This window comes from Echinops telfairi, unplaced genomic scaffold (genome assembly GCF_000313985.2).
Source record: "Echinops telfairi isolate 266 unplaced genomic scaffold, ASM31398v2 ScPeMD7_7400;HRSCAF=8409, whole genome shotgun sequence".
Lineage (NCBI taxonomy): Eukaryota > Metazoa > Chordata > Mammalia > Afrosoricida > Tenrecidae > Echinops > Echinops telfairi.
In genome coordinates this window covers 17,223,894-17,235,446 of record NW_022111300.1, presented here as the reverse complement: position 1 = coordinate 17,235,446, position 11,553 = coordinate 17,223,894, and positions in this window count along the sequence as shown.

Sequence of the window (11,553 nt, the reverse complement as noted above, 5' to 3'; positions counted from 1 at the left end):
TACAGAGGTCCAGAATAGCTAAAAGTATAAGCCGATGCGATGTTATAGGCAACGAAAGCCGAGATAGCAGGGCGTGCTTCTCTGAATTTCTCTAGGTTAGACACCCATGCTTCTCAGGGTATTACTCTTACTAGCAGTGACTTCTGTAATGCTCTTCACCTTCAAGTTCTCCCTTTTTGACTTTTGTGAATTGGGCAAAGGTTTTACATCCTACAATCCATGTACGTCTTGTTTGATCTTATTTATAAGAATTCCCTTAATGTACTATTTTCTAACCCACTTACTCCTGTGTTTCCTGTTTCCGTTCCTCTCTCTTTGCTAACCCTTCTGGACTTTGTCTCTGGGAAAATGCCGCCCTTTAGATCTTAAACAGTTGATTACACTAATGCCTTTGTACCTTCTTAGTGTCATTATTTCTTTCATAGGCTAGTCTATTGCTTGACTGAAATTTGAATCACAGGGGAGAGTATAATTCTAGCCTTCAAAGATGTCTGAGGCCCATAATCTTGCTAAATAAATTGCTTAGCACTTATTAACTCTGAGTTGTTTAACTAACTTTCATATATGGGAATTTATCAATGACTATGTTTACTATATTTAACTTAGTGTCATTGAAAAAACTCTAATACTCTACTACCCTTGTGAAAGATAAATGAATGACAAAATGATACCTGAAAGTTGTAAAATGTCAACTTAACAAGTGAATTTATGGAAAGGTAAATGATTAATGCAATGAACTTGTTAACATATAGGTTCTAGTGCTACTTTTCTCTAAATTCAACTGTACACATATTAACTCAATATGTTTTAGGTTAGTGTTATCTGTAAACTGTAAACATAAATGTGAAGAACTCTAACCCTGCTATCTGTTCCAAAATTTTATTTGGTTCATTTTCATTTATCTTGTTAATGTATTGTCCTTTATAACTTCATATAAATACAGGGATATCAGTAGTTATTCTTATAGATTGATGATGGATTTTTTTGGCTTATTCTTGAATAAAAAATCATGCAACTTATAAATTGCCCTCCTCAACATTTTCCAAGTCTCTGGTCTTTGTCGGGTTAATGAAAAATGATCATTGCAATCTATGCACTTAATTGATGAATGCACTTTGACACAAATGGATATTTTATACTAAATTGTCATCCTCAAGTGCTATCGTGCCATCAATTCTAACTGTTCAATCTCCTTTCTAACCTTCTTAGGAAGAGAAAAATAAATATGGATCTTTCTGAAATGACAGAGAGTAAGTTTTGGAGGAGAGAGAAATTATTAAGTGGGACATGAGTAATGCTTAAAAATGAAAAGAAAGACATTATATGTAGGTTATTTATAAAATAAAATTTATCTTGCAACTGGACTTTGATAATTGATTAGGTGCCTGGGAAGCAGAGTTGAGATGTAGTGCTTCTTAAAGTACATGATTTTGGAAAGAGCCAAACGGTTTGCTTACACCACTTCTAATACAGTCCATTCTCTTGAAAACTATTAAGAAAAACACTTCACCAATCTATGTATTAGATGATTAAGTTTAATATCAAAGCAGGGGAGGTGAAGGCCATAGAAACCCTTCATCAAGAAAAAGACATTATGGTGGACCTTGAAGGGTGAACAACTGCTCATGAAGGTAAATGCTTATAGACAGAGGCATGAGTATCCGTGCCCTATGAATGTTGGAGGGTGTAAACAGGGGGTTTCCAAGGTGATGAGCCCGGCTGCCCATGATGTGGAGTAGAAGGTAGAAGGAAGAACACACAGGAGTCAGTGTGAGACAAATTTATTTAAGCCTCATTAAAAAGTCTAGATCATGTCATTGTATGGACATTTGGGACATCTTTAATCTCCAACTCCTGGGGACCAGTCTGGTATTAATTCTTCTAAGGGAGTTGCCACAATATTGAATGAAGTGCTGCCCTGCCCTGTCCCCTCCTCACCATGGTTACTATCTTTGAGACTATCGTTGCAGCCACCATATTGACATATCTGATTGAGGGTTTTTCTGATTTTCACTGACTCTCTAATTTACCAAGCCTGGTGTTCTCCAAGGACTGAACAACCCTAACAATGTGTCCAAAGCCCATGAGCAGAAGTATTGCATGTCCTTAGAACTTCCAAATGATTTCTAAGAAGGTACTTGACAACTGAGCTTGTCTATAGAGGCTTTGGCAACTGAAGGTTGACCAAATAAGAGAGGGACTGAAAAACCCAAACAACTCACTGCTATGACGTCAATTCTGACTCATAGATTGGACTACAGTTCAGCAAGGTCAGCAGTTCACAACCACCAGCTGGTCCTGGGGAGATAGCTTTCTATTCCTGTAAAGAGTTGTAGTCACTGAGGTAGTTCTACTCAGTCCTATAGGGTTGCTACGAGAGAAAGATTAGATAGGAAGAAAACATAGATGCATCAGAAATGTTTAAGGTAGATAAATGATCTTAATTAAAATTGTAGAAATGGGAATGGAGAGGAGAGGGAAAATGCAAGAAGAAATTCCAAGATGAATCAATTCCACTCGATCATATACTATGGAAAATAGATAACAGTATAGAATAGACAAATAGATTTGGTAGTAGAGTTGGTGGTAAATATAAAGAAGATAACAAACAGAAGAGTGCAAAAGTTTGAAGAGGGAAAGAATTGAGTAATGTTTTGGAAATGTTGAATGTAAGAAGTCTGTGGGAAAACCAGATTGGGAAGTCTGGTACAGCCAGAGAGCTGCTTCTGACTCCTAGCAGCACTATAGAGCATATGTTGACGTCATCATTCTCACAACACCTGCTTTCCACTTGAGCCCTTGGTGTCAGCTCATTTTCCCCCCTCCCTCCCGGCGCCCCCCTCCACCTGAACCCTTGATAATTTATAAATTGTTATTATTTTATCATATCTTACCCCATCCAATATCTCCCTCACCCACTTCTCCACTGTCCGTCCCCCAGGGAGGAGGCCCTATGTAGACCTTGTCATCTGTTCCCCTTTCTCCCTCACCTTCCCTCCACCCTCCCTCTATCGCCACTCTCTCCACTGGTCCTGAGGGGTTCATCTGTCCTGGGTTCACTGTATTCCCAGTTCCTATCTGTGCCAGTGTACATCCTCCGGTCCAGCCGGATATGTAAGGTATAATTGGGATCACGGTAGTAGGGGGGAGGAAGAATTTAAGAACTAGAGGAAAATTGCATATTTCATCGTTACTACACTGCACTCTGATTGGTCCTATCCTCCCCACAGCCCTTCTGCAAGGAGATGTCCAATTTCCCCCAGATGGGCCCTGGGTCCTCAGTCTGCACTCCCCCTCATTCACAATGCTATGATTTTTTTTTTTTGGTCTTTGATGCCTGATGCCTGACCCCTTCACTGCCTTGTCATCTTACAGGCTGGTGTGCTTCTTCAATGTGGGCTTTGCTGTTTCTCAGTTAGATGACCCCTTGTTTATCTTCAGCATGTGGGACCCCAGATTCTGTGTAACTTGACAAATCAGCTTATGCTTTGTCTTCAGCATTCGTGTCGGGGTAGGCTGGTGTGCTTCTTCCTTGTGGGTTTTGTTGTTTCTTAGCTAGATGGCCACCTGTTTGTCTTCAAGTCTTTAAGACCCCAGATGCTGAGTCATTTGATAGCCCGGCACCATTTGCTTTCTTCACCACTTTTGCTAATGCAGCCCCTTTTGTCTTGTTTTAATTAAAAAAAAGTATTTCCTGGGAAAGTCAGAGTTCCGCAGCACAGACTTGAGTCTTTCAGAGTCAGCTCCACCAATGAAGGGGGCCTGGGCTGCTTTGGGAAGCTCTGCTCTCCAGCTCTGGCAGGAGCTGATCCATCAGAAGTGTCGTACCAGCTGGACCAGCCAAGCTGCTCACCTTGCTGGCCTCTGGGACCCCTGCGTGGAAGACGGCCTGAGGATACCCCTCTGGGTCCGAGTAACAAAAGTTGCCACTTGGTTAGATGCTCAGCTTCCCTTCTCCTCCTTTCCCTCGGTGCCCCTCTTTCCATGCCACCCTCCGTCCCACACCTGGCAGGAGGGCCATTGGTGCCCATGATCCTGAGACGGAGTAGCCCCCACTCAACCTTAGCCCATCGTTTTTATTCTCAGCTTTTGTATTCTACTTTTATTTTATTGTAAATTGATCTTTGGCCCTTTTGATTCCCATGATTTCCCCACCTTGGGGTCACCCCTACCCTGGCCCGATTGCTTTCTTCTGGAATGCACCGGCCCTTTCACCCCTGCCACGAATGCGGAGCCAGGCTGCCCTGGAGTGTACGTCTCCTTCTGGCATCCCGAACCAACCCCCCAAGCGCCTCACCTGGCTGGGCCCTGGGAATCCTCTGTGAACAAAAGTCACTGGGGAAGCCAGTCACAGATTCCCGCATCTGCCAAGCACACCCAGGTGCGGAAGGACAGACCCACCCAAGTTCATGGTTCCGTTCTTTCCAGGGGGAGTTCACTAGGCGGAGTTCATCCTTTTCTCTCCCCACCGATGAGCAACCCTTGCCGCTTCATAGCACACATCTCCCCAGGAAAGGAGAGTAACATCCCCAACCCGGTCTGAACCTACACAGCCAAACCCCTCACCTCTTAGCCCTCTGAGTGCTGCGCGGACCCTCGAATACTTGGGAATCCTGGTGAAAATTTCTCCAGGGCCCAAGGAAACCCTGATCCTACTAGGCCACTTTCTTCCAGACTTCCTCTACCTCCTTTCCCCTCTGAACCCCACATGCCCACTCCAAGTGCCCCCCACTCCTGGGAGCAAAATACACTTCCTAGACACACACACACACACACACACACACACACACACACACACACGGGCAAACCCAGAGCCCTAAGGGCAGACTCACTCGGGCAGCAGAACTCCGCAACCACACCCGACCCAAGGCCTTGCCATCCTTATTATTCCAAACTGCCACCTTCCAGTCGCCCTCTTTGTTCAGGGATGTCCCTCTCTTTCCCATTGCTTCCTTCCCCCTCTCCTCCCTTTCTCGTTCTCTTCCCTGTTTCAGTGTACTTCTCATGCATACATGGAAACACAATCCTGTTCTCCTTAGCTGAGTATTGGCTTGCACTCTTTTGCCCCACCCACCATTTCCTTTCACCTTCTCTCTCCCCCTCCGGGTGAAATATGCTTCCACATTAACTACTAAGTCTTATCACATCTATTAAAACTCCTCCCCCACCCAATATTTTATAATACGTCTGGTCTATCCAGAAGGCCAGCTATTATACCTTGTTTGCTCACTGCCCAAACTTGCCTCACTACCCATCTCCCTCACATTTTCTTCATCTCTCCACTGTATGATTTTTGGCTCCATTAGACCTCTCTCCCACAGCAAAAAAGATCCAACTCTACACAACTCAGCAACCCACACACCACTAACAGTTGCACTGCTAGGTTGCAGAAACTGCATTCATGAAAAAAAAAATAAAGCAAAACAAAATCGAACAATTAAAGTTCCCTAAGCCCAGTGGGATACTCTGAAAAAGAGGCCCTGGAACTACCAGAAATGGAATTCAAAAGAATGATGCTCTGCCCCTTGAAGTGATGTGGGGAACACTCAAGGAAAAAGCGAAAGAAATGGAAATACTAAAACATTATGTTCAAAGACTCCCAGCAGACAAGCCACATAAAAGAAATAAACCTCACGAGAAAATATCTCATGAGAAAATATCTCATAATGTCCTTCAATTAGAATTGAAGGAAAGGAATATTTATTGGTAAACTCAATCACTCTGATTACAACTGATGAGAGAAACAAACTACAACAATAACAAAAAAGCAAAAGAGTCTGAAGAAGGCCTGAGAGGGATGTGGGACTAACAAGAGAAATAAGCTATGTCTCATTAGAATCCTGGAGCAAGAAGAAAGAAACAACAACACAATCTACAGAGAATATAGCACCGGAATTCATGTCCCTAATATCACAAACGATGAGAAAAATTACAATTCATAAAACTGGTAGAATCCCCAAAAATAGAAACAAGAAGAGAAACCTTGAGACCTTTGGTAGTCAAAGTATCCTGCTTCCAGCAGCCATCTAAGTGAGGAATCAGCAACATCCACAGGGAAGAAAGACATCAGGCTGAGTGACCCAAGTTTTATAAATAATATGATCCAAACTCAAGGAGGAAATAGTTCCAGTGCCTAAATTCTAAACATCTGGTTTGCACAAAGCTATGGATGATAATGGTAGGCCCCAATCCATTTGCAAGAACCCAATGCACATAGACTAGGAATGTGATCCGCCCTAATATCAGACAAAGAGCATTGTCAAGTGATTTCAGCAATGGAATTTAGGCTAGAATGTACACCTTGTCATTTGATTTCCCTCTAAACCCAAAGTGAATTTCTTCTTCTTCTTTTTAAAATATTCTATACTTTCTCTTAGATTGAGGTCTTTCTCTGTCTTATGTGGTCATTGATGTGTTTGTTGGTTGTCTGTCCTTGCTTTGTTTACTTACCAAGGAAAACCTGGACAGGATGAGTGGATATATAGAAAGCAAGGTGGGGAGTCAACACCAATGGGTCCAAGAAGGAAGAAAACGTTCCAAAGTGGATTGTGGTGATGATTGCACAACCTTGCTTGATTTGATGTGAATTATTAAAAACAAAACAAAACACCTCACTGCCATTGAATTGATTCCGACTCACAGCAACCCTTTAGGACAGAGTAGAATGGCCCTTGTGTATTTGCAGTTTGTGTGTTTGCCTGTTTCCACCTGCTGTCCTTGCTGTTAGCATCCCAGTGCTTAGCCGCTGTACCATTAGGGCGCCTCCATGCTAATTACAGCTCCATAAAACAAACACACAAGCAAACAAACAAAGAAACAAAACCTTTATGCTGAGGCAAAAGTTTCAGCGGGAAATTCTTGTCAGAAATACACGGATAAGCTCAATGAAAAACAGAATCATTTCTCACATATTCATATACTTGCTATTTTGGTATTTGGGGCATTTTTAATAAATAGAAAAAAACAACAAATCTTCTCACATAACTTCCAGATAGCCCTACTACTGCTCAACTTCTGTGCATAGCAAAAGTCTTATAACAATTTTCTACTTTATGTGTATATTTTTAAGTTGTAAAAAATATTGCATTATTACATTAAAGAATTAAGACATTTAAATAAAAGTTCCTTATCTGCAACCTCATTTTACACTTTAGGATATTCTGATAAGATACTTACTAATGAACCAATTTATCCTGGAATACAGATGGTCAAAGATTAAATAGCAAATATGTGATAAATCCCTGTTTTAGTTTTACAATGTATACAGTAAAACAATCGACGTTTAATACATAATAAAATTGTTTATGAAAATGTTAGTTACCTCGCAAATAGCTTTACAAAGTCACAGCATGTACAGCCTTCCTTTGTTTGGTGCATATAACTTTGCGCAAGCCATGAAAGACCCAGTTCACTGCAGACGATTTTAAGAAGATCCATGCAGTTAATGACAAACCAACCATTTCTCCTTTGACTTTGGTTCAATCGATTTTTTTCTCTTGTTTCTGGAAACAACATTCTGTGGCTGGTGTTTCTATGAAGGAGTTATCATTCTGCTGCAAATGTTCTATCTTCAAAAGAGGAAAGTGAGAGAAAAGAGTAAGAAAGCAGTATTTTCATACTCTTTTCTCTTCACCTCTCCTGACCTTCTGTACTCTCTCGATCTTCTTCCTTCTTGGCTTTTTCACTCCTCAGTCTCAGAGTGATGAAATAATGGGAAGTTTCACCTCTGGCACTAGAACGATGTTATTCAAAAGGGAGAGAAATAAAATATTTAGTACTTTGACACAGTCTATGACCTGCTTCCTTTTATTGCTATAGTTCACAGGATGTTAAAAGGATTTTATTAATGTGGTTAGGGCTGAACATGAACTTGCTGTATAATGATTTTAGCTGTAAAATATTGCTTTGAAAATATAATCTATTATTTAAAAATGAATTTTTCAGCTTGAGTTTTGCTTATTTATTTTTTCACACATGCTGCTTATCATGGACACGATAGTAATCAAGGTCATGTCTAGGCCTCCTAGATGAAAGCCATCACCTACTCCAAGGCCACGCAAGAAACAACACAAGCTGGCTTCACAGGCAGGTCACACCAACGGCCTTGTCTTTTATTTTCCAGTCCCCGATCAATTTTCAATAGAGAGCCTTGTCTCAAATCCCCAAGGACATTTCATAAGTGATTCGTTTATATCCCTTTTAAATGCAGATTACTTATAAATTGACTTCTATTGTTCAATGGTAAGTACATGCATCTTGTCGTTTAATAAATTCACTTCACTTTTCTAAGCACAAATAACATCATTGAATTAAAGTGTTTGCTGAATATCATTGTTCCATGTAGGTCCTGACAGTGAAATACCTTTTCAGGATTTTAAATTGTATTTTTATTGACATTTTGAAAAATCAGTGATCAAGGATTATAAGGGGGAATATTTTCTAAAAAGTCAATTCCTTTCATTTTTAAAATATGGGATATGATTTTTATTGTCTATACTTTGGTGAATATTATAACAACAGCCAGTAGCACAGTGGTTGACTGCTGAGCTATTCTTCAGTAGGTTGACAAGACAAGGATGCGGACACCTTTTTCCGCCAGCGGCCTCTTGGACATTCCTAATATCATACACAATTATTTGGTCAAATGTTTAACCAGCTTGCCCCTAATGTGATGGCTGGAATGACGTCTCTTTGGTAAGGCAGGTGATTTTGAAGGCCTTAAATGGCTCTCAGGTCAGCTGTTCCCCAGCCCTGGTTTCGGTCAACCAGGCCTTCTACCTGCAGATGCCAAACTTTCACCTAGCAACAGTGCTTAATTATTACACTGTCCTTCCTGAATAAGAAGGCACAGGAAAAGCCTCTTTCCTCCCATGTTGAAGCACTCACATCTCTCCTCCAACGTCCGTTTCTTGATGCAGGTGGACACCCTCGAAAGCAGCTGTGAAACTCAGAGGAGGAGGGTGAGCAGCGCAGAGCCACACATTCGTCATGTTATCCTTGCGATTCTGAGTTAGGGGTAAATTGTGGCTTTATCTTACCCATTGTGCTCAGTGAGAGGCTGAAAGATCCCTGGGAGGTCACTTAAATCTTGTGAATAGCTGCTGTCCTTGGCAAGGTGCTCAGAAGGAAATACCAGCATGGTCAGGGAGCTCACACTTTGTTTTCATTCACCCCAGAGACAGGCTTTCAGCTCTGAGCACTGTGACTCTTTCCTTTCACAGGGGAGAGCCCTATTCTCCCAACAGGGGTGGGGTCCTGCGTCTGTCCAGGGGCATCCAGCTTGCTTCTCTCTGAGCATCTTTATCTGTTATAATTCTTTAGGGGTATCCACCAGGGCCTTTGCACATATGGAACTGAGAACCCCTTTTGTAGAATTGTTTTCCTTTGTGTAGGTTTCTCACACTGAAATAAGGGAAGCAGGCGTGGTAAGCATATAAGCAGTTGCTGCGGAGGGAGGAATGAAGAAAAGAAGAACCCTGACAACTGGATCACTCAAAACAAACAAACAGAATGATAAACAGAAAAGGGATTGAATTGGGCAAACAATTCATTTGACATGGCTCCACCAACAACAGTCATGGAAGCAACGGTCAAAAAAATCGAATGACCTCTTGTGAATATTGCAACAGCCTGGCTAGCACAGTGGATTAAGTGCTGAGCTGCTCTTCAGAATGTTGATGACGCATAGCTGTTGCAAATGAACTCTTAAAATGGTAGAAAGCAAGAATATCATTGCTAGGGTGCACCCAACACAAGTCATGCATTTGCACCCACCTCATAGACATACGAAAGCTGGACAATTCATAAGGAAGCCCTAAGAAAAATTGATGCATTATAATTATGGCATTGTCAGATATATATATATATATATATATATATATATATATAACCACATTATACCATGGCTGGGTGCCAGGAAAGCAAACAAATCTGCCCAGTGGGAGTTCAGCCAGAGGGCCCTTTAGAAGAGAGGCTGGTGGGACACCTGTACTCTGGTCATGGTCTCAGGAGAGACCAGTCCCTGACAAAGCATACCAGGCTTGCTAAAGCAGAGGGTCAGCAAAAATGGGGACCGGCAAGGAGATGGATTGATATAGTGGTTGAATCAAAGCGTTTCAACTGAGCCGCAGTGGGGAGAAAGGTGCGGGAAAGACAAGGTCATTAGAAAGTCATCGAAACCTTGCAGTGAGGGACGATGGTGAGTGACATCATATAGAAGGTTCAATGTAATATAAAAATTTAATACATGTTTTGAGTAAGTCAAAATTAAAATAAATAAATCAGCCATTGAACTCTTGGGCCAGGGCACAATTTGCGTGACCTGTTTACATTTCCACGGAAACTCGTTCCTCATTTGATCACACGTTTCACCTTTATAGTAATAGAAAATGTTATCAGAATCAAAATTTTCAATATCCTAAATAGAAACATTTTCCTTTCTGCAGAGAAGATATGCCATGATGGCCCATTTTAACTGGCTAGAAAATCCAAATAATGAAAACGTGTGAGTGTGAAGAAGACCGAAGGACAAAAGCAGACCGCTTACTTGCTGGGGAGTGACACTAGTGTTACATACTTACAGAGAGCTAGGAGGTGCGGGCGTTACCTGGTAGGGCTTATTCTTCGTCTTTTGAAGATGAGAAAAGTGAGATTTGGGGTTCCCTTTTGTCCTAATAAAGACAGTGTCACTCAGTAAGAGCTAACTTTCTGCCCTTGAATCCTCATGGAATTTGGGAACCTTTTATGCAAATCGAAGGACAAATTTTTATCCGGACATCTTTTAAAGCAAAAAGAATGCCTGCTGTCCCCCATGAAAAACAAACCGACCAACAACTCCAATGCAATCTCTCTGCTATGGTTTCAACGCTAATAAATCACAAATAAAATTCCCTTTAATCCCTTTGGACAACCATTACTGTACTTACTTAATCTTAATTCTTGACAAATAACAGTCCACATGCATCTCAGAATGACAGCTTATTTTCTATCGGCTTGCCATTTCAGGCACTATAGGACATATGCCATACGAACAATGCACGATTAATGCTGAGCCGTGTAGCACTGACCTTGCAAAGCACTTCTGCTAATGAATGACAGAGACTAGTAAACTAAGAAAAGTGTTCCTGACAAAGTCACAAAATGAGGTTTACAAGAAGTCAATTCCTGGTGCCCCTTTTATATAAACATTGAAAGCTACAGTCCCCTTTTCCTTCATAGATGCAGAACAACAGAATCCTAAATAGTACCTGATTGGGCTGTGAACCTGGAACGTGCGCTACATGTTGCCAGCTGCTTGATTGTCTCATACTGTCAAGTCCAAATGGATTGAGTAAATTGGACAAGAAGGTGACCGTTCTAGTCAGTGCTAATATTCTCATTGTGTTAATATCACTCAAGCCATTTGCTTCATATTACATTGACAGGAGGCAGTAGATTCACAACAGCAATTGTGCAGATCTATCACTTGTCAACTTGGCAATGATTTGTCCCCTCAGTATTTGAAGTTTCGGACCTGGAGTTCTGCACAAGGCAATGTGTGCCCCAAACCACACT